Below are 22,822 nucleotides of genomic sequence, written 5' to 3'. Positions count from 1 at the left end.
GGGTGAAGAAGAAACAGGTTCCCCGCTGAGCAGGGACCTTGACACAGGCTCCATCCCAGGACCCGGAGATCATGACCTGAGACAGATGCTTAGCTGTCAGAGCCCCCTGGGGCACCCCCAGGCATGATCAATTATTAACTCAATTTTAGCCCCTTGCCCCTCTCTGGAGAAGTGGTAGGGCTGCTGAAAACACGCAGCTTCTCAACATGGCTTGGTCTTCCTGGTGAGCAGACCCCATCCTGGAGCCATCCAGGAGCGCCCCCAGAGTCACTGCATTAGAATAAAAGATGCTCCTAGTGCTGTTATCACCTAGGAAATTACAAGGGTTTTAGGAGTTCTGTGCCAGGAACCAGGCACAGAGACTAATATATATATTTTCTATTATCTCACAGTGGGCCACAATTCACCCCACTACACTGAGCAAATGATGTATCACTGGTACTGTTTTTCCTGCTTCTAATCGGTTGCCATAGCTCATTTCCTCCAGAGAGTTCAAGGAACGGGCCTCAGAACTTTGCCCTTGGAAAATCTCCTGTATGTGTCAGAACAAACACAAGATCGTTTATTATTAATTTATTACATACCTCTGCGGGTTCTCACCTTGTGCCAGGCAGAGAGGAATGCCGAGGAAAACAGTCAGGGTGCTCTATCTACACAATATGGGCGGATTCAGAAAACTGCCACCCCTTCAGTGACTTTTGATAATTATTTCCTTTAAAGTATCCTTTAAGGGTACCTGGGTGGCTCAGTGGGTTAGGGCCTCTGCCTTCAGCTCAGGTCATGATTCCAGGGAACTGGGATCGAGCCCCACATCCGGCTCTCAGCTAGGCAGGGAGCCTGCTTCCCTTCCTCTCTCTGCCTACTTGTGATCTCTCTCTCTGTCAAATAAATAAATAAAATCTTTAAAAATAAATAAAGTATCCTTTAATGTTTAATATTTGACAAGGGCCCCTCCTGCTTTTTTTTTTTTTAAATAGATCAGCAAATATATACACATGGTCCTTCTAGCATTTCTGATATGCCAGAGGTGTGTCCCTGCCCACGGAGGAAGAATGACAACACTGATAGAGGAAGAGAGAAGGCTGAGGTGACTCATTTCTCACAGGAGGCTTAGGGAAGGTTCACGGCGACGGGGATGAGACGTCTGATCAGGCTTTGAAGGATGGGAAAGGTCATTATGTTTGATAATATCATGGGCCCTTGGGCCTCCTGGATGCAGCTTTTCCGAAGCAGCATCTCCTTGAATATTCAGGACAAGCCCAGTGAGGCAGTGTTGTTATCAATGCCCTTTTGTACATGGGAAAAGTGAGTCTAAGAGAGGGTGAGTAACTTACTCCAAGTCACACAGCTGGCAAACCTGACCCCAGAGCTGAGCGCTTCCACCTGGCGCTTCACTCCCTTTCGCATTGTAAAGGGTTTTATGGTACAGAAAGGGGGCATCCTGGGGAGGCAGGTTAATTTATGTGTCTATGTCCCTGACCAGGAGATGAGGTTCTTGGAAGCAGGGATATTGCCAGATGCAGCTTGGTATCCCCAACCCCCAATGCCATGCTGGGCACTTCAGAGATTCCTTGAATGAATGAATAAGGTTTTGAGCCACAGAAATGCAGGGAGGCCATCTGGGGTGATGGCAACAGAATGTACCATGCATGGAGGTCCAGGAATCATGCGACAGTCGTGGGGAGCGGGATGTGTGAGTCCTTTTGTTGCGGGAGTCTGGAGTGGGTGAACAGACACTGTGGGATTCTCACACCGCCCTTTCTAGCCTTCTCCAGCAAGCCTTCTTCTGGATCTAGGGCTGGAAAGCTGAACACATTCTTAGATTCTCTGGCGCAGGGACAGAAGCTGCCCAAGATGGCCACTTTGCTAGTAAGGCTGGCGGCAAAGGTGGGTGGTTCTAACACCCATGGCTGGGTCTTGATTCCACAGGCTGCTCTCTGGCAGGGTCAGAGGCAGCAGCTCCCGTGATGGCCAGGTTCTGCTGTGTGGCTTAGGAATCTTTTCTGGAAGGTGGGCTCAGAGTCCTTTCGTGTAGCTTTCTCAGTGCCCTCAACTGTATATGATAAATGATCTATTGCTGTTTCTTTAGAAGTTTCCCGTTGGTTCTGCGATGTTGTCACACAGCTCATCTCAAAGGCAACTCAGAAAACCCGCGCTGGTCTATCCTCTATTCCGAGAGATATGCCCATCAGTCATTTTTTACAGATGTTACGGCAATGTCAAAGGTGTATGTTTCTAAATATTTACTCTTAAGGGACTGCACCAGGACGGCTGGCAACAAAGGAGCCTGCCATATGGCTTTGCCAATAATGCCACCCAATACTAGATGGTGACTCACTGACTCAAACTCATCTTTTCCCTTGGGGATTCTGAATGGGACAGAGAACCTGAGAGGAAGCAGGATTCAGAATTAAGCAGAAGCCACAGAATACGCCAAGACCTTGGGGGAAATAGATACCATGGCGGGTCAGGGGAGGGTAGGAAGGAGCAGCTGATCCAAGAATGCTGAGTGTCCGAGTCAATGTTGGGCCACTAACGCCGCCATGTGCCTGAATGACATTCCAGACCTCATTCCTGTTGGAGTGCGCCCTGTGGCCTCTTTGCCTCGGATCCTTATAATAATCCCCACTGGGGTCTGAGGTCATGTGAGGATGCCTCTTTCTGGTAACTATGACGCAGGGGTGGTGGTGGCACGAGGTGGGAAGGCGTTTTAGCCCCATTTCCTGGAAAACAGAACCTAGTATGGCTTGCATCTGAATGTGTTACTGGGGATGCAGATCCCAAGGGAGGAAGTAAAAGGACCAAAGAAAGGCAGTACAGGGAATTGCCAACACTGCATCGGCCATAACTTGTCACCGGATAGGATGGTGTGATTTAGAATAAGAAATGTATATATGGTCGGGGCGCCTGGGTGGCTCAGTCGGTTAAGTGTCTCCCTTCCGCTCAGGTCACGATCCTGGGTTCCTGGGATGAGACCCTCCACCCTGCTCCCTGCTCAGCAGGGAATCTTCTTCTCCCTCCCCCTCTGCCCTTCCCTCCACCCTTGCTTGCTCCCTTGCTCTTACATAAATAAATAAATAAATACAATCTTAAAAAAGAAAAGAAACATATATACAGGCTTCATCCCCATTCCTGGCACAGAGCAATTAAAACCTTTGGAAAGGTCTACTTGGGGAAAGCCATCAAGGTGTCTTTTGTTATGTTAATGAGGCGGCTTCCCAGCGCCCCTAAGGGTGAGATTGGTTGCTGGGAGAACCAAACAAGCCTTTACTAGGTTGAAAACTTTTAGTCCTACCCCCTGACCTCTAGATAGGGGAGGGGCTGGGGGTCGAATCAATCACCAACGGCCAACGAGTTATGAGTTATTCAATCACGCCTACGTCATGAAAAATCCAAAAGCTTGGGGTTTGGAGAGCGTCCAGTTGATGAACACGTGCAGATAGGGGAGGAATGATGTCTGGAGAGGATGTGGAACACAGCCCCCTCCACCACCACCACCCTTTCCCAATACCTTGCCCTATCTATACCTTCCACCTCTGTCCCGTGAGCAACTCTAGCAAATTGATCAAACCCAAGGCCGGGTGGTGGTGGCGTTTTGGAACCTCTGACTATAGAACCTCCCATTGGTCAGAAGCACAGGTGACAACCTAGCCTTGTGAATGGCACCTAGAGTGAGGTGGTGAGGGGCCTTCTTGTGGGACTGAGCCCTTAACCTGTGGTGACTCTGTCTTCAGATACATAGTATCAGATTTGATTGGAACTGTAGGACCCCCAGCTGGTGTTGGAGAATTGCTCGGTGGTGTGCGAGAACCGCCTTCTACACACTGGAATTGGTTCCAGAATCCTATGTGGCCACATAGAACAACAAAGGAGGCTGGGAAATGTAGTCTTATCCTAGATAGCATGTATCCTACTGAAATAAGTGTTTTATGACTATGGAAAAGGAAGAAAGTAAATATCAGGGGACAATTATCAGCCTTTGCCATAGCAGGCAACCAACAGTACCTGCTCCAAGGGCTGCTGTTGGACCAGTCTGTCCGAACTGTGATTCATTATTTGTGTGACTACTAAATCAATGTTGTATTTCTAAGTATATTTTAAGAGTTTTTGCGAACAGGGGCCATAACTGTCTCATACACACTCAATTACTAATTGTTGAATGGCTGCCTGAATGAAAGAAGGAATCTTATTTCAGAAGTCCAGCAAAGTATCCCTATATTGATAAAGAGTTTTCCACCGGAAAATGTCCCTCCCTGATTTCCGTTTTCAAAGACGCTGTTTATTTAAGAGTCCCGAATAATGAAACCAACATCAGTCAGAGGCAAGCTCTGTTTATTTAAGAGTCCCGAATAATGAAACCAACATCAGTCAGAGGCAAGCTTCGGTCTGTCGGAGATGAAGCGCCAAGAGAGAGCTAATGTGTCTGTAATGCAGTTCGGTGCCAATACAATGGCGCAATATTAAATTCAAGGCCACGAGGTTTACACTAAAACCCAACACAATTAGAGGGTAAGAACCCCATCCCCCACCTGCTCCAGTTCTAATTTGAGTCATTTTATGGACACAGACTTCCCACTGACACTGTCTGGTGATGTCATGATGAGAATTTTGACAGTCATTAAAATTCTGGCTGGAGGACCAATGCGGCCAGAGAGACTCAGCACCGAGAGGAACATAAAAATCACTGAGTTCAAACAGCCACTACCTACAAAGTTAATGAGTCAGATACGAAACCTCCTCCAGTCCGTCTCCCGCTACCAATGCGGTGATAGGGGTCAGTGTGTCCTGAGTGTTTGCTTCTTGGTGGGCAATGTTCTAATTAAGCTCTGTATGTAATTTAATTAATTCAGCCCTCAACACACAGAACAACCCTATGAGGCAGGTTCTACCTTTATTTTGTAGATGGGGAAACTGAGGTATACAGGCAGGGCACCTACTTTGCCCTAGTTCATAGAGTCAGAAGCTGGCAGAGCTGGGATTCGAACCCAGGCTTTGTATGCTGACAACTTTTTTTTTTTTTTAAAGATTTTATTTATTTACTTGACAGACAGAGATCACAAGTAGGCAGAGAGGCAGGCAGAGAGAGAGAGGAGGAAGCAGGCTCCCTGCTGAGCAGAGAGCCCGATGTGGGACTCGATCCTAGGACCCTGGGACCATGACCTGAACCGAAGGCAGAGGCTTGAACCTCTGAGCCACCCAGGCGCCCCTATGCTGACAACTTAAACCACCCCCTAAACTCCTTTGAGTCAGTTGTTTCCAAAAGGGCCTCTGATGATGTTTTTCAGGGCCTGGGGCAAAATAACAAAATAAGATAGGCGTCGAGAATTTTTCATAAGGCTCAATTTACGGTGGAGTCTCTTCTTACAGGGTAGGGACATTTCAAAGTCAGCACATAGCAAAAGAAAATTGTATTTCGCTCAAATTATCCTTGATAGATCAGCATAGGGATTTGGATTACACATTTGTCAAAATTCAGTGAATAGTCAGTCTACTTCAGGCATGTGCCTTCCACTGCATCTCAGTTTTACCTCAAAAAATCATAAACTGAAATTGCATTCTAGTGAGTGATGTGCTTGTTGAAGTGTTTTGGGGTGATGTGTCGCGGCCTCAGCTGAAATGGATCCAAAAGTGAGCTAGAGGGGCGCCAGGTGGCTCAGTGAGTTGAGCCTCTGCCTTCAGCTAGGGTCGTGATCCCAGGGTCCTGAGATCGAGCCCTGCATTGGGCTCTCTGCTTGGCTTCTCCCTCTCTATCTGCCTGCCTCTCTGCCTACTTCTGCCTGCTTATGATTTCTTTCTGTGTCAAATAAATAAATAAATAAATAATCTTTTTTTTTTTTTTTTAAGTGACCTAGAATGATGGGTGAGACAGAGGTGGGTGAATGGACAGACATGAGGAAGCAGGTCAAGTTAAACATTCACGGTAGACTCTCAATGGTGGGTAGATGGGCGTTCTCTGTACAATTTGTTCGATCTCTCCGTCTGCTTGAACATTTTTTTTCAACCTGATGCTGAAAGGAAAAAAGTACATTTGAAAAATCTATCTAGGACGTTGCTGTTTTGGAAACTGATATGCTGTCTCTCATTGACCATCACCGTCCGATTTTTCTCTAGCACTGAAACCATCCGTTGAGCGCCTGAGGAAGGAGCTGGTTTGAGCTGTGGGCCACGTTGCATGAATAATGCGTATCTTCAGGCATTCAGCCTGGCGGGGGAGAGGGAGCCCTTGTAAGGCATGCAAATGGGAGACAACTGGGGAAGCCAGCTCTTGAAGTAAAGGGGTGAGCGAAATTGCCTACAGTCTTTAAAGTGTTCTCTGTCACACCCGAAGCAGTTTTGTTTACGTAGCTGAATCCCAACAACGGAAATTTGCACATGAAAAGGTTTTAATATAATCACTGAGAAAAACCTATCCTTTTAAGAGTACGCCCAGGGTGCCTGGCTGGCTCAGCCGGGGTAGCATGCATCTCAGGGGCTGTAAATTCAATCCCCGTGTTGCATGTAGAGATTACTTTAAAAATAAAAGCCTTAAGGGACGCCTGGGTGGCTCAGTTGGTTAAGCAGCTGCCTTCGGCTCAGGTCATGATCCCAGCGTCCTGGGATCGAGTCCCACATCGGGCTCCTTGCTCAGCAGGGAGCCTGCTTCTCCCTCTGCCTCTGCCTGCCATTCTGTCTGCCTGTGCTCGCTCTCTCCCCCTCTCTCTCTCTGATAAATAAATAAAATCTTAAAAAAAAAAAAATAAATAAATAAAAGCCTTAAAAATATAAAAGCAGGAGTGCCTGGGTGGCTCGGTCAGATGAGCAGCCGACTCTTGCTTTCAGCTCAGGTCATGGTCTTAGGGTGGTGAGATCGAGCCCCAAGTTGGGCTCAGCATAGAGTCTGCTTGTCTCTCTCCCTCCCCCTCTGCCCCTCCTCCCACTTGCGACCACGCGCACCTGCGCGCTCGCTCTGTCTCTCTCAAATAAATAAATAAATAAAATCTTAAAAAAAATAATAATAAGGGGCGCCTGGGTGGCTCAGTGGGTTAAGCCACTGCCTTCGGCTCAGGTCATGATCTCAGGGTCCTGGGATCGAGTCCCGCATCGGGCTCTCTGCTCAGCAGGGAGCCTGCTTCCCTCTCTCTCTCTCTGCCTGCCTCTCCATCTACTTGTGATTTCTCTCTGTCAAATAAATAAATAAAATCTTTAAAAAAAAAATAATAATAAGAGTTCCTTTCACTCTGTTGGATATTAAAGCAGTCATTTTCTTCTAAGTAGAAATTGATAACAATGATGATCATGGGGAGTTGTCTCCCTCCTTAAATCCTAACTTAACAAAATGACAAGTGGGCGATCCTAGGTCGGAGTCCCGATTCACGCTCCTCTCCCACTGGAATGTGGCAGGGTTTTCATCAGCTTGGTACCCCCATTATCTCCTCAGTGCCTGGCACAAGAATCACCCAATAAATAAATATTTGCTGAATTTATTTTGCCGGCCCGTGAAAACTGGGGAGAAGAGAAGCCTGCCCCAAGATGGGAGAACATTCCTGAACCCACGAATGCTAGACAGATGTGCCTGTGCTATGGCAGAAAGATGGGGGAGGGGCACCTGGGTGGCTCAGTGAGTCAAGCCTCTGCCTTCGGCTCAGGTCATGATCTCAAGGTCCTGGGATCGAGCCCCGCATCTGGCTCTCTGCTCAGCGGAGAGCCTGCTTCCCCACCACCACCCCGCCCCGCCTGCCTCTCTGCTTGCTTGTGATCTCTGTCTGTCAAATAAATAAATAAAGTCTTAAAAAAAAAAGAAAGAAAGAAAGATGGGGGAGTGGGGAGAGGGGAGAGAAAGAGAGAGTCGGGGTGGATACGAGAGTCACAATATAAACACTGATTCCAGGAAAACCACCCGTCTACTGCTGACTCTGTCAACTGCATGGCTCCCGGTTGAGGGCGAAATGAATGCTGACGATCTGCTTGTCACCTCACTCGATCCAGGGTGCAACTAATATTCAAAGATTGTTATTTCCCTTCAATACAGTCCCAAGAAACAACTTACTGAGCTCAACCAGAGGAACGCAGTGATCTGTTCTGGCCCTGACAAAAAAAAAAAACAACCCAAAAACTAAATGTATAGGGATGGTACAGTGTTGTATATTCTAGGGATTTAAGAAATTATTTCAAGGGTATCTTTGTTTTTTGTTGTTGTTGTTGTTTGTTTGTTTTTTAAAGATTTTATTTATTTATTTGACAGAGAGAGATCACAAGTAGGCAGAGGGGCAGGCAGAGAGAGAGAGAGAGGAGGAAGCAGGCTCCCTGCCGAGCAGAGAGCCCGATGCGGGACTCAATCCCAGGACCCTGAGATCATGACCTGAGCCGAAGGCAGCGGCTTAACCCACTGAGCCACCCAGGTGCCCTCAAGGGTATCTTTGATACTATGTGTTTTTTCACCGTCCCTGCTGACTCTGGAACCTCCCCATCCCATCCGTAGGCTGCAAAGGATGGGGAGACCCAACAGGCCACTCACGTTGTCTGGAACCTTCGGCAACGTCATCCTCTTGGATGTTGTAGTCATCGAGCATGGAATCCTCTCACTGGAGGGTAGGACACCCTTCATCCTACTGGTTTGAGCCCATCACAAATGTAGATGTGATTTCTTTTTTTTTTTTTTTTTTTTTTTTTTTTTTTTTTTTAAAGGTTTTATTTATTTATTTGACAGTCAGAAATCACAAGTAGGCAGAGAGGCAAGCAGAGAGAGAGAGAGAGAGAGAGAGAGGAGGAAGCAGGCTCCCTGCTGAGCAGAGAGCCTGATGTGGGGCTCGATCCCATGACCCTGGGATCATGACCTGAGCTGAAGGCAGAGGCTTTAACCCACTGAGCCACCCAAGCTCCCCGTAGATGTGATTTCTAAGCCCTTGAGAGTTAGCTTTGTCAGGGATCACGGACTCCTGGCTCTGGGGGCTCTCCGGCAGCTTCCTGAACGGCCTCCAGCCCCAGCCTGACGGTGCTGGAGGGCTGGAGGGCAAGGACGCCCCTCTCTGCTGGCAGCACCCCCATCCGGCTCTCGCCTGGCCACATCAGGCTGTCCCCGTCTAAGCAGCATCTTGCTTGCCATTCTGTGCTCTGGCCATGAGCTTGACAAAATGCCAAGTTGCCTTTGTGTACCTTTCACTTGAACACGGAGATCCTTCACTTGTCTTCCTTTGTGGAAGGTGCATTGTGGGGAAGAAGGAGTGAATGTGGCTGTCTTTTTATAGCCCCTCTCCAAAGGTCAGGCTTTCTTCTTCAGCTGGAAGTGGCCCACGACATACTGTGTGAATAAAAGGGATGGATTATCAGCCCTGCCTTCATGTCAGGGCTGTGCTGAGCACATAATCTACCTTGCTTTTCTTTGGCAAAGCCACCCGGGGCTCAATTTCATGTGTTTAATTTCCGACCCTGCATGAGGGGGCCCCTGTCCCCTGGTCCCCCATTCTTTAGGCGGCCTTGAACAGTACTCACCTCGTTCATCTGGGATGCCGAACCGTATCCGGTATGAAGTGGGTGTTCAATTTGTGTCGCTAAAATCCCCCAACCCTGGGGCGCCTGGGTCGCTCGGTGGGTTAGGCACCTGCCTTCGGCTCAGGTCGCTATCTCGGGGTCCTGGGAAGGAGCCCCAAATCGGGCTCTCTGTTTGGCAGGGAGCCTGCTTCCTCCCATCTCTGGGCCTGCCTCTCTGCCTACTTGTGATCTCTCTCTCTCTGTTAAATAAATAAATAAAATATTTTTAAAAAATAAATGACTAAATAAATAAATAAATAAAATCCCCCAACCCCAAACGAGGCACAGTTTGCTGTAACCACACAGAGGACCCAAGAGCCAGGCATGCAGGCATGTTCAGAGTTATTTTTAACAGAACAGTCCTCTCCCCCGTGTGGCTCCTGCTCTCTGGCAGCTACCTGTGTGGGTTACCGATAAGTCACTCAACATTCCGCTGATTCAATACACACTTACTGACCACCTACTATGCGCCACACTCTGTTGTAGGTGCTGAGAACCTGCAGTAGACAAAACAAAGATCGCAGCCCTCACTGAGCTGGTATTTGAAGGGTCGTCCTTTACAGTGGGGACCTTACTGTCCAGACTCACACTTGAGAGGGAAAAACAGCTGCCTCGGATAAGTAAGCTGGACAAGAGGCACTGACCAGGGGCGCCTGGGTGGCTCAGAGGGTTAAAGCCTCTCCCTGTGGCTCAGGACATGATCCCAGGGTCCTATGATCAAGCCCCGCATCAGGCTCTCTGTTCGGCGGGGAGCCTGCTTCCTCCTCTCTCTCTGCCTATTTGTGATCTCTGTCTCAAATAAATAAATAAAATCTTTAAAAAAAAAAAAAAAGAAATTAAAAAAAAAAAAAGGCTCTGACCAGGATGGTCATGGGCAAACCACGGGTGAGATGTGCTGTGGACATAGCTCAACAGTGAGGTGCTTCTCTCATGGAAAGAGCGTATGCTTTGGCGGGGGGGGATCAGCATCAGATTCGAGTCCCAGCTCAGACTTCCTAAAGGGGTTACAGACTATGCACCCCTTCTTTCTGAGCTCCAAGCGTCCTTTCCTGGGTAATAAGAATTTAGGGAAGTAACACAGGAAAGCATCTATCCCACACCTGGTGCATAGTAGAGGCTTGACAAATATTGGTTTCCTACCCTCAAGCTGGTGCCAACTCCCCCAACACACACACACACACACACACACACACACACACGTTTACTAGATTTGGAAACTATTCTTTAATATCTTAAGTAATTTACTTGGACCTGCAAAAAATTTACACTTGTTAAATAGCTGCAGGGAAGTTTCCATTGGAAGAAAAAAGAGTAAGATTCAGTGACAAAGTCATAATGATTACCCTTGTTCATGGAGGGGTTTACTATAAATGCTAAGTAGTTTTTAATGCTTTTGTGTTCCATAATCCTTAAAATCTCCGTGAACCAAGGCATGTTTCTGCGAACCCATTTTAGACATAATGAGAGCAAGGCCTAGGTCAGGAGTCACAAATGCTTTCTGTAAAGGGCCAGTAGGTAAATAATTTAGATTTGGTGGGCTGTAAGGATTCTGTTGCAGGTATTAAAGTGTGTTTTGTAGGGGGAAAGCAGCCATAGATATGTAAATTAAGAATAGGGCTGTGTTTCAATAAACACTGATTCACAGTAACAGCTAGATTTAGCCCGCTGGCCCACCCCCTCATCGGGCTAGTGAAGTGGTTTAGCTGGGGGTTGAGCTGTACTTATGTACTCTGTCCTGCATCTTAGTTTACTCCCATTATAGTAAGTCTTGGAGAGGTCTCCATATTACAACAAATAGAGCCACCTCGTTCTTCTTAATGGCTGCAGGGTATTCCCTGATGTGGCTGAATCATAAGTTGCTTGCTGGTCCCCTCCTAGCAGATACTGAGATTGGTTACTTTTTTTTTTTTTGCTATTTTGAATGATGCTGTATACATGTGATTTTGCACATGTGGAACTGATGCTGGAGTTCCAGCCATCGTATCTACATCCCAGGTGGAAGCAAGATTTGGGGGAAGGCAAGTAAAGGCTTTAGCTACCTGCCCCCATTTCTAAGAAGCTTTCCCTGAAGTCCCACCTAAGAACTTCTGCTTATATTTTACCAGTCCAAATGTATCACATCCCATGGCCGTGTAGAGGGAGACAATGCTGGCTGCATAGAACCCAACTTGGAGACTGTGGTGGCATCAGGTAAGAGAGGATGGTGGCCAGTACTTGTGAAGAGGTGATGGGAATGCGGGGAAGATGGTATGCGTTTGAATTTTCTTAAATCTGATACAACTTCCAAATATTCTCCAGCTTTGCTCAAGCCTGCTTAGAAATCAATATCCAAAGCAGAGTCTCTTGTAAAGTGATTTATTCCCTCTTTTATGTCTGTTCATCTAGAACAAAAAGAAGGAAAGGGGGAGGGAGGGGAAGGCTTCGTGTTGTTAGATTCACGCCCTGGAGAATGGACAATCCTCCAACCCCCTCACCCAAGATGATTTAACAGTCTGAGCACCTCTCCTGGGCTCCCATGGAAATGGGCGGATAAATACAAGGCCCTGTGGAAGTCCAGGGAGGCAGGGGTGGTCCTTGCCATGTCTCTTAAAGTTCCCTTCCCTTAGAGGGGGATAAAGCATGAAGCATGAAGGGACTCTCAGGAGGCAGAACTCTGAGGCTCAGCTGTCACCCAGGATGGGCGTCTTCTTCCTCTCTTCCTGGAGATGCCCTCTGACTCCCCACCCATCTTTCTGCTACTCGGGGGCCTGTTTGGACTAATGGCATTTTACAGAATCACTGCAGATCATTTTTCTTCAGACACCATCTCACCCCACAACAAACATTTAAGATTGTTAGCAACACCCTGCCTAGCACCTTGAATCACGTGGAATTGCAAAATATACTTTATGTCCATGTGCTTTGATCAATCCCAGTGACTTTCTCTTTTCTGATTCCACATACAAAAGCTCTTCGATGACCTCGCCCTTGTCCATGGTCCTCCTAAGCCCTGAATAAAAAAATATGTTGTGGATCTAAAAGGATGGGGTGGGGGATGGTGATCCTAATGGAAACCCTTTCTACCTGCCAAAGAAATGGACTTGAAGGCAATTCAGGGAGACAAATTTAATTCAATATTGAGAGTGAGGCTGAAGAGAGAATCAAGGTATAGTCAACTGGGTGGATTTTTTTTTTTTAATAATTTTTTAAAAAATTTATTTATTTGACAGGCAGAGATCACAAGTAGGCAGAGAGGCAGGCAGAGAGAGAGAGAGAGAGAGAGAGAGAGGAGGAAGCAGGCTCCCAACTGGGTGGATTTTTAAATCCCCAGTGACTGGCCCTCCATCTGGTACAGGACAGATATTAAATAAGTGTTTGTGAATGAAAAAAAAAAAAATGTCTTCTCCCCAAACCAACCACTTCCCTTGATTCGATTTCCTTATTTCTGTCCTATATTTTGAGAATGTTCCTAGTCAATCAGCCTGAAACTCATCATTGACTCATCTTTCCTTTGGGTCCTGTATTAGTCAGGGTTCTCCAGAGAAACAGAACCAAGAAGATCAAGATATATAGAAAAAGAGACTCACGTGAGTATGGAAACTGTTAAGTCCCCAAATGTAGTCCGCAAGCTGGAGACCCAGGAGAGTCGACCGAATAGTTCCAGTCTGCAAAAGACCAAAGAGCCGAAGTTTCAGTTCAAGTCTTGAGTCGGGAAAAGACTAATGTCCCAGTCCAGCAATCAGGCAGGAGCCCCCTCCTACTTCTGGGAAAGTCAGACTTTCTGTTCTAGCCAGGCCTTCAGCTGACTGGAACAAGGCCCACCCACTTTAAGGAGGGCAACCTGCTCTACTCAGTCTACCTCATCAAATGTGAATCTCAACCAAAAAGACACGTAGAATACTGTATGGCCAAATGTCTGGGCACTCTGTGGCCCAGTCCACTGAACACAGAAAATGGATCCTGCTTCTCCTCTGGAGAGGTGGTCTTGATATGGTGAGCCCAGGTGGTGTAGACCATCGTGCTCTGCTGCCTGTCATCATAGAGCCCTCACCCAGGTCCTCATCCACCCCCAAGGGGAACCCTATAGTAATGTCTTCCTCCCCTCCCCCATTAGTCTTCCCTGCCACAGTCCATCCTAAACCTAATGCCCCATTTACAACCACTCAGGTTCTGTCTGCATCGTGACCTCCAGGCCTCAGGGAACATCTGGTGTTTTGTCCTGCTCAATATCTGTTCTCCCTCCTCCCAGTGAGGGAACTCTGGCTTCCCGTGTGGGAACCACCCTCACCCCACTCTTGGCCCATGTGGCTTGGGTGGAGCCGTCTCCACTCCACTTGGTTCAGGAGCAGCCATGTGATTAAGTCTGGCCAATGAGAGCTCCACAATCCCCTGGGCCCAAAGTGATTGGCCGATGGTGAGGACTGCAACCTGATTGGAGAAAAATGAGTCTGGAGTGGGGAGGGGTATGTGCTGTGGATTCTGGGAAATCAAAGCTTCCTCTCTTCTGCAGAAGCTAGAGGAAGAGATCCTCACCTTTCTTGTGGATGGAAGAGTGTTAGCAGGTGATGTTGGAAGTGGTGCCCTGATTCTGCTGTCACACACAAGGAGAGCCACTGGGGGCTAGGGGTCATTGTGAGCCTAATATTGACACTGTGCAAAGCAGAGAGGAGAGAGAGAGAGAGAGAGAGAGAGAAGACAACATTTTTGGTTTGAACTCCTGGATCAAACCCTACCTGAAGAAAACCTCTGGATTTTTCATTTAGCAGAATTAATACTCCCTATTACAGCAAAGGTAGGATGTTTTGTGTCTTTTTTAAATGCTATAAAAAAGCGACTATGAAATTCACATTCTAAATTTTTTCTATTCCACAGGACTTAGAATAATATGCTCCCTTAAAATCAAAAGATTTAGATAATTATTCTTTGCATAACCATGTATTCAGAGTAATATGTTCCCTAAAAATCAAAAGATGGAGATAATTATTCTTTGTATAACCGTGTCATATTTAAACATAAATACACACAGCATCAGCAAGCAAATGCAACAGGTAGCATATCAACACAATTTTTTTCATTGTTTCAATAAAGCCAGTTGGAAGCTAAGCATGGAAAATATCATACAAAGGCTGCTCTCCCCGCCACCCTCCTGCGCCCAGCACAACAGGGAACCACTGCTCTTCACCATTGTTTCCAACCCATGAAGACAACTTGGTCTGGAACATGTTTCCAGCTGTCATGGCACTGAATGGGCTGGAGAAAACTGGAACAAGTCACATCTTAACAGAAAATAGTGCAGGAAGAGAGTGGGACAGAATGGGAGTCCGGAATCAGCCCAGAAAAATAAAATGTAAAGCAGGGGAAAAGCATCCATTTTCAGGGCAGATTTAAAATAAAGCCCTTGGGGAATGAAACCACTGATTCTTAGCCAGGCCTGCACATCAGAGCTCCACGTGACTTTTAAGATATATTCATCCCTTAGGCCAGCCATGGAGCTTCTGTTTCAGTAGGATTGAGTGGAGCAGGAGCAACTACAGATTTTTTTTTTTTTTTTTTAATCTTGAGAGCTGATTCTGATATGCATGCCCAGTTACATATTCCAGGAATAAGAATTAGAAATTCTGTATAACCCTAGAAATAGAACTGAGATTTTAAAAAAGGAAGAAAGTATCACGAAGGGAAATCCTCAAAAAAAAAAACAAAACAAAACACAATAGCCATAAATAAAAGGCGTTTTGAGGAAAAAGAGTTGAAACAGGGTCGCAGGTTACAGGTCTGCCAGGCTCACGCCGGGTCCAGGATGCAGATGGACTAGAGGACTGAAGGACACTCCAAGACTGACCCTCCTTCCCAACTTTGGACTTTCATTCAGAAGTTTCTGTAGAGGCTGCTTTTAGGCAACAGGCTTGAGCAATGGAAAACCATGGAAGGTCCAAGTGTCCACAGGGATCACTAGGCTGAAGGCACACGGGCTCAGTAGGCGACCCATCTCCAAATATCCATAAGCCCCAGCTGACCAATGGACTCCTTACAACCAGGCACAGGTACCAAGAAAGGAGACTTCCACACGTCCCCAAACTTGTCACTTCCCCCTTTAACTAGAGCCCCCAGCTCCTCCTTGCAGACAGCCTCTCCTCTGTGGTCCCGCCTGCGCCTTCCTTGCGATGCAGCCATTAAACTTCTAACTCCTTTGTTCTGCCTCCAGTGAATCCTTTCCTCTCCTGTGCTTCCGGCCCCCACCGGAGCGGGTCCCTCTACAGCTTCTGACTGTGTTTCATGTGGGGATCAGGAGGATCGTCATGATTTGTGATTACTGTGTCAATTCATTTTGTTTCATTTTATGTGTTCACATGGGTGCTTTTTTTTTTTTTTTTTTTTTTTTTTTAAGCGAGATTTAGTTTATCTGACATTGGCTGAGGACCAGTGAAGACCAGTGAAGGGTGGGAACAGCCCCTGCCTCTAACAGGGTCACACTCTGTGGGGGAGAGGGTAGGAAAGCACGGAACAGCAGGACGATGACAGAATGCAGTACCAGGGCAGGAAGCTGAAGTATGGAGATAAGGCACAGGGTGTGGGAGGACGTCACTTACAAGAAAAGTGAGTTAGAAGGGCAAATCGCTTTCCTCAGAAAAAGGGCCAATCCTCTGAATCAGAAGAAGGTATGTGTGAGCAAGGTGTGCCAGGGAGCAGCCTGAACTAGTGAATAAGCAAACATTCAGTGCAGTCCTTTGGATACTATGTAGTGCTTGAAGCTGATGTTCTCCATGTGGTGCCCCTGGACAGAGACCAATCTTCCTCCCCTGTGTTTTCTTCCCCCCCCCCTTTTTTTTTAAGACTTTATTTGTTTATTTGACAGACAGAGATCACAAGTAAGCAGAGAGGCAGGCAGAGAGAGGGGGGAGGAAGCAGGCTCCCCGCTGAGCAGAGAGCCCGATGCGGGGCTCAATCCCAGGACCCTGGGATCATGACCTGAGCCGAAGGCAGAGGCTTTAACCCACTGAGCCACCCAGGCGCCCCTCTTTTTTTCCCTTTCTTAAAAAGAAAATGCATCCTCCCTCTGTCAAGTCTCAAGTCCGCTCTCAAGTCTGGACCGGCGCAGACTGCAACAGCCAGCTAAGCCCTCCGCCTCCTGCAGTGTGCAAATGTAAGAAGCCATTCCCGTTCAGCAGCCATCAGGAGGTGGGATTATTAGGGTCCGAAGATCACAACACGCCTTGTTCACCAGGCGTTGTCCCTGTGTCATTCTGGAGGTGACCAGCAGGGCAGGCTGCCACGGCCCAGACTCGGAACTCAGGGCGAGGACGCCCTCTGGTGGCCGCAGGCGGGCGCCGTGACGCTCAGGACCTTCCTTTGCCCTTGGCGCGCCCGGGAGCCCGTCTTTCTACATGATCCGGATCAAAGGACCGGTCTTGTTCTGTCGCAGCCCTGCAGGGCTGCCATTTCGGGAGACAGGAGTGGGAGGAAGCCTGTCCCCGAAGGCAAGAGAAGGCTTTTAAACCTTTGAAAACATATTCAGCAGGAAAGTGCTTTGTGCTCCGTTAGAGCCAGGAAAGAGCAGTTTTGACGAAAGGCTTCTTTTGTTCCCCGGGTTGAGGAAGGTCACATTTTCTTCTCCAGATCAAGAAGTTTTAAAGAGGGCCTTAAGAAGGCCCTGGGGTGAGGATCCAGACTTCTTATCACGTTCTCAAAAGAGCAGTGAATCTCTAAAAGGGCTAAGAACCCCAAAGAGATCTCCACTCCCGAAATTCCAGACACTGTGTTTTCAGTGATCCCCAAATTTTTGTGTTATTAATAACCCAAATGTCCACCGGTAGAGGAAGAGGGGAAATTAGAGGCCAAGTGGCGTGGTGGTGAAGTTCAAGGCTCTCTGGCACCTGCGGCAGCTGCAGACTGTTTCTGTAAAGGGGGATGGGAGAGCAGGGGCTCCGGGGGGCTGTGGTGGGAACTGGATGGGGGGGGGGCAGTCAGGGCAGGATGGGTGGGAGGCGGCCTCTGGGTGGAGCTGGTGGCTCAGGTGTGAAATGGAAGAGTGTTGCGCCAACCAGAGGAATGTGATGAATCTATAGGTATTGATTTTCTGGAAAGATGGCCAATGGAGGTCACCAAAAGGAAAATGCAAACTGCAGATCAAAGATGCACGTCCCATGTGGGGAATGATCCGACTCCAGAGGTGTGTACATGTATGGATAAAAGATTTTTTTTAAGAGTCTGGAGAGGTAGGACGTCTGGGTGACTCAGTGGGTTAAAGCCTCTGCCTTCGGCTCAGGTCATGATCCCAGGGTCCTGGGATCAAGCCCCACGTCGGGCTTTCTGCTCAGCGGGGAGCCTGCTTCCCCCCTCTATCTCTCCCTGCCCCTCTGCCTACTTGTGATCTCTGTCAAATAAATAAATAAAATATTTTTAAAAAAAGAGTCTGGAGACTCTTTAAATAATTATTAATATTTTATTATTAATTATTATTAATATTATATATTAGATTACAGATTATATTATTAAATCAAAATCATTAAAATAATCATTAATATTAATAATTATTAATAAAACTTATTTAATAATGAATTATTAATAGTGGTTACTTCTAGATAAGTTTGGAAGCAGTGTTGTGTGTTTCTTAAACCTATGTGGAGTTTATACCGTTTCATTTCGAGGCAACTATGTTTTTGGGAAGTGAGGGTGGAAAAGAAAGCAAGCAATGCACTGTCTTATGCGACAGTAGCTAATCACAAAGTAAGGCAGGTGGTCACAGTTTCCTGATAAGCAACAGCAGTCTACAGAGAGATTTTCTTGTCACTGTACCCTTTAGCATTGTTGGAATATTTCACCATGCGAATGTATGCATTATTTTTTACAAAAAAGTTTTCATTTCCTAACAAACAAACAAAACAAAACAGGGCAATTTAACCTTATATTTGGTCCAGCAAAAATTTACTAAGTGTGAGGTGCTGTGCTAAGCTCAGAAGGTACGCAAATGACTAAAACGGCCTCTGCTGTCTAGGAGTTCATGGTCTAGGTCAGCTTGTCGCACTGATGTGCTTCCAAATCACCTGGATGTGTTGTGTGTTGGTTAATTGTTACTGGATAGCAAATCACCCCAAAACTCAGCAGCTGAAAACAATAAGCATTTATTATCAAAAGTAGCTGCTGACAGTCAGGACAGAGTGGTTTACCTGGGTGATCCTGGCTCCGGGTCTCTCGTGAGGTTGCCGACAGGATGTCGCCCAGAGCTACATTATCTGAAGGCAGTACTGGGGCTAAAGGATTCTCTCCCCAGATGGTGACCATACCTGGTTACTGGCAGGTGGGCTCAGCTCTTCGCCATGTGACCCTCTCTACAGATTAACCGCTAGAGCGTTCTTACCACATGGCAGTGGGCTTTCCCTAGACTGAGTGATCCCAGAGAGAGAGGTGAAAGCTGAAATAGTCTTTTATGAGCTGGCAGCCCGGGCGGTCACACTCCATTTCTACCACTGGTGAGAAACAAGTCACCAAGTACACAGCCCACACTCAAGGCAAGGGGAATCGGGCTCCCCGAAAAGAGGAGTATCAAGGAATGTGGGGACAGAGTCTAAAACGACCACATCTTGTTAAAAATGCAGATTCTGTTTCAGAAGGTCTGGGGAGGAGGTCCGAGTTTTGCATTTCTAACATGCCGCCAGCTGGTCTGTGGACGACACTTTGAGTAGCAAGAGAATCAAATACATGCAAAGAACTGTACCTTGGGTTGCCTCTTTGGAACTATGCTGCTTGCAAAATAACATCCTTTGTCCTCCTGGCATCATCTTTGGATGGTGTCCAATTTTAAAATCACATTTTCCCTGAAAGGTCAGAGCCGTAAAGTAAGGGAAAGACAAGATTACCTTGTTAATACACGAGGACAAGCTGTAATGGAATTAAAAACAACCACAGGGGGATTCAGAAAATCTCTCTGGTCTTGTTCTGGAAGCTCTCAGAAGCATAAACCATCAGCCATCAATTCTGAAGGGGTTGCTAAACAAACAGCAAGAAATCTGTGCTTTTAATAAGTATTGTACAAAATGTCTTTATATGACTAAGATTCCTGGCTGCACCGCTTACAAAATTAGCTTTGATATCGGAGGGCAAGAAACAAAACCAGCATCTCAGAAAATCAAGGCTCTGACATGCTTTGCTGACTTGAAGGGTGACACATTAAAAAAAAAAAATCGTTTCCCTATTCAATAGATAGGATCAAAATTTGCTTTCCAATGCAGCATAAAACTATAAATCCTGTATTTTATTTTAAAGATTTTATTTATTTATTTATTTGTCAGAGAGAGCGAGCAAGCGAGCGCACAAGCAGGCAGAGTGGCAGGTAGAGGTGGAGAGAGAAGCAAGCTCCCCTCCGAGCAAGGAGCCTGATGCAGGACTTGATCTCAGGACCCCGGATCATGACGTGAGCCAAAGGCAGTGGCCTAACCAACCAAGCCACCCAGGCGTCCCAATCCTGTATTTTTTCATTGCTATGATTCACATGCCATAAAAATCGTCATTTTCAAGTGTACGATTCAGTGTTTTTTTTTTTTCTAATGGTTGTGCAACCATTACCGCCAGCTAATTCTAAAACATTCATCACCCCAAAAAGTAACTGTAACTGTGTCCATTAGCAGTTACTTCTATTACCCCCCATTCCTTACAGCCATAGGGAACCGCTAGTCTGTTTTCTGTCTCTATGGATTCGCCTCTTCTGGACATTTCATATACATGGACTCATACAATATGTGGCCTTTTTTGTCTGGCTTCCTTCACTTAGCATTTTTTTTTTTAAAGAAGATTATTTATTTATTTGACAGAGATTACAGTAGGCAGAGAGGCAGGCAGAGGCAGAGAGGGGGGAAGCAAGCTCCCCGCTGAGCAGAGAGCCTGATGCAGGACTCGATCCCAGGACCCTGAGATCGTGACCCGAGCCAAAAGCAAAGGATTTAACCCACTGAGCCATCCAGGTGCCCCAGAATTTTTTTTTTTTTAAACTATACATAACAATTCCCATTTAACTGTGTTTTGTGAAGAGGTCAGTGGCATTAAGTACATTCACATCATTGGACAACGACCACCACCATCCATTTCCAGCATTTTCATCTTCGGTTTTGAAGCTTTGTGTCCAAAGATCACATTTTTAAGGTTTATCAATGCTGTAGCACTTATCAGTACTTCCTTCCTTTTCTTTTTTGACTATATAATATCCCATAGTATAGATATGCTATATTTTGTTTATCTGCTAATCAGCTGATAGACATTTGGATTGGTTCCATTTTATGGCTATTATAAATAATGTTATGAACTTTCATATATCTCTATTTATTTGAACTCTTTTTTTCATTTCTTTGGGGTTTACACCCAGGGGAGGAGTTACTGCATCATATAGTAACTGTATTTAACTGACTGAGGAACTGCCAGACTGTTTTCCAAATGGGCTGCACCATTTTATACTCCCACCAGCAGTGCATGAGGACCTAGTACCTCTACACCCTTGCCAACACATCATTTTCTACTTTGAGTACAGCCATACTTGTGCACAAAGTGTTACCTCATTGAGGTTTTCCCTAAAGACGAATGTTTCTGTGCATTCATTTCAAATGCTTATTGGCCATGGGTACATCTTCTTTGGAGACACATCTCTTCAAACCCTTTGCCTGTTTTTTTTTTTTTTTTAAAGATTTTTATTTATTTATTTGACAGAGAGAAATCACAAGTAGGTAGAGAGGCAGGCAGAGAGAGAGAGGAGGAAGCAGGCTCCCTGCCGAGCAGAGAGCCCGATGCGGGACTCGATCCCAGGACCCTGAGATCATGACCCGAGCCGAAGGCAGCGGCTCAACCACTGAGCCACCCAGGCGCCCCACCCTTTGCCTGTTTTTAACTGGCCTATTTATCTTATTGTTGAGTCGCGAGACTTCTTTATATACCCTCAGTACAAATCCCTTATCACATCTATGATGTGCAAACATTCTCGCCCATTCTGTGGGTTCTTTTCCCTTCTTGAAAAGCACAGTAGTTTTTATTCTGATTAAATCCAATCCGTGTGGGACGCCTAGGTGGCTCAGTTGGTTGGACGACTGCCTTCGGCTCAGGTCATGATCCCAGAGTCCCGGGATCGAGCCCCGCATCGGGCTCCCAGCTCCATGGGGAGTCTGCTTCTCCCTCTGACCTTCTCCTCGCTCATGCTCTCTCTCACTGTCTCTCTCTCTCAAATAAATAAATAAAATCTTAAAAAAAAAAAAATCCAATCCGTGTTTTTCTCTTTTGTTGCCTGTACTTTTGGTGTCGTATCTAGGAAACCATTGTCTCATCCAAGGTCACCAAACTTACCCTTGCATCTTCCAAGAGTTTTAGGGCTTTAGCATTACCATTTATATTTTTAATCCACTTGAGTTAATTCTTGTAAAAGCTTTTAAGGGTCCAAATTCATTCTTTTGCATGGGGATGTCCAGCCTGGTTTTTGTTGTTGCTGTTGTTTTGTTTTCTTAAGTCATCAGCAAGAAGCACGGAGAATGGCTTTTCTTTGGTTTCTTGGTAGCATTTCCCCCCTCTCTTGGGCAGGCATTGAGTTTTATAGTAAAGCATACTCTACAGAAACCAGAACCCAGGGGCCCAGCCTGCCTTGGTAGCATCTTTTCAATAAAACTCTACTGAATTTTGCAGAGAAGCACATGGAGTAGTCTTGAATTACTAGTTATATGAAAAGGACTGTGAACAACGGAGAGCTATTTCTTCATTGAATCCCCTTGATGACTATGTGCCAGTGATTAAAACAAAGATTCCTGCCCTACAGCCTTTACAGTCTTGCAGGGAGAAATAGACAAAAACCAAGTAAGTACATTATATAAGATGCCAGAAGGCGGTTAAGTGTTGTGGGGAAAGAAATGGAGGAGTTGAGCACACGGCATGATGCATGAGTGGGGTAGGGTTTGCAATTCTGAAAAAGGTGGTCAAGGTGGGCCTCCTTTAAGAGGTGACATTTGAAACGAAAGTCTGAGAATTGGTGAGGGATTTGGCCATGTGGCTGGGAAGGAACACTGCGGGGAGAGAGAAAACAGCCATTGCAAAGGCCCTGAGACAAAAGAGTGCCGGTATTTTGAGAAACGGCAAGGAGCCCAGCGTGGCTGCAGCGGACCGAGGAAGGGGGAAGCGGTCAGAGGGCCAGATCACACAGGTTCTTAGAAACCCTTTTAGGGACTTTTGACTTTGATGCTGAGGGAACTGGGAAAAGCCACTGAGGGGTTCTGAGCTGAGCCGGAACATGGCCTGGCTTACAGTTCAAAGGACCACTGTGGCTGCTGGGTTGAGCACGGATTGTCGGAGGACAGGGAAGGCCAGAAGAATAGTA

The 22,822-nt window shown here is 46.5% G+C and overlaps 1 long non-coding RNA gene across 1 annotated transcript; it reads right to left on the bottom strand.

Moving 5' to 3' along the window:
- Positions 1-8,884: 8,884 nt before the first annotated feature.
- Positions 8,885-14,123, bottom strand: LOC131819760 (uncharacterized). Its single transcript, XR_009349325.1, has 3 exons — positions 14,020-14,123; positions 13,074-13,151; positions 8,885-9,277 (listed from the first exon to the last, which is right to left on the bottom strand). It is a non-coding gene; the product is annotated as an uncharacterized LOC131819760 (long non-coding RNA).
- Positions 14,124-22,822: the final 8,699 nt, after the last annotated feature.

This window comes from Mustela lutreola, chromosome 17, assembly GCF_030435805.1.
Source record: "Mustela lutreola isolate mMusLut2 chromosome 17, mMusLut2.pri, whole genome shotgun sequence".
Taxonomy (NCBI): Eukaryota; Metazoa; Chordata; class Mammalia; order Carnivora; family Mustelidae; genus Mustela; species Mustela lutreola.
The sequence above is the reverse complement of the archived record's forward strand: the minus strand, read 5'-3'. Positions and strand labels throughout refer to the sequence as shown.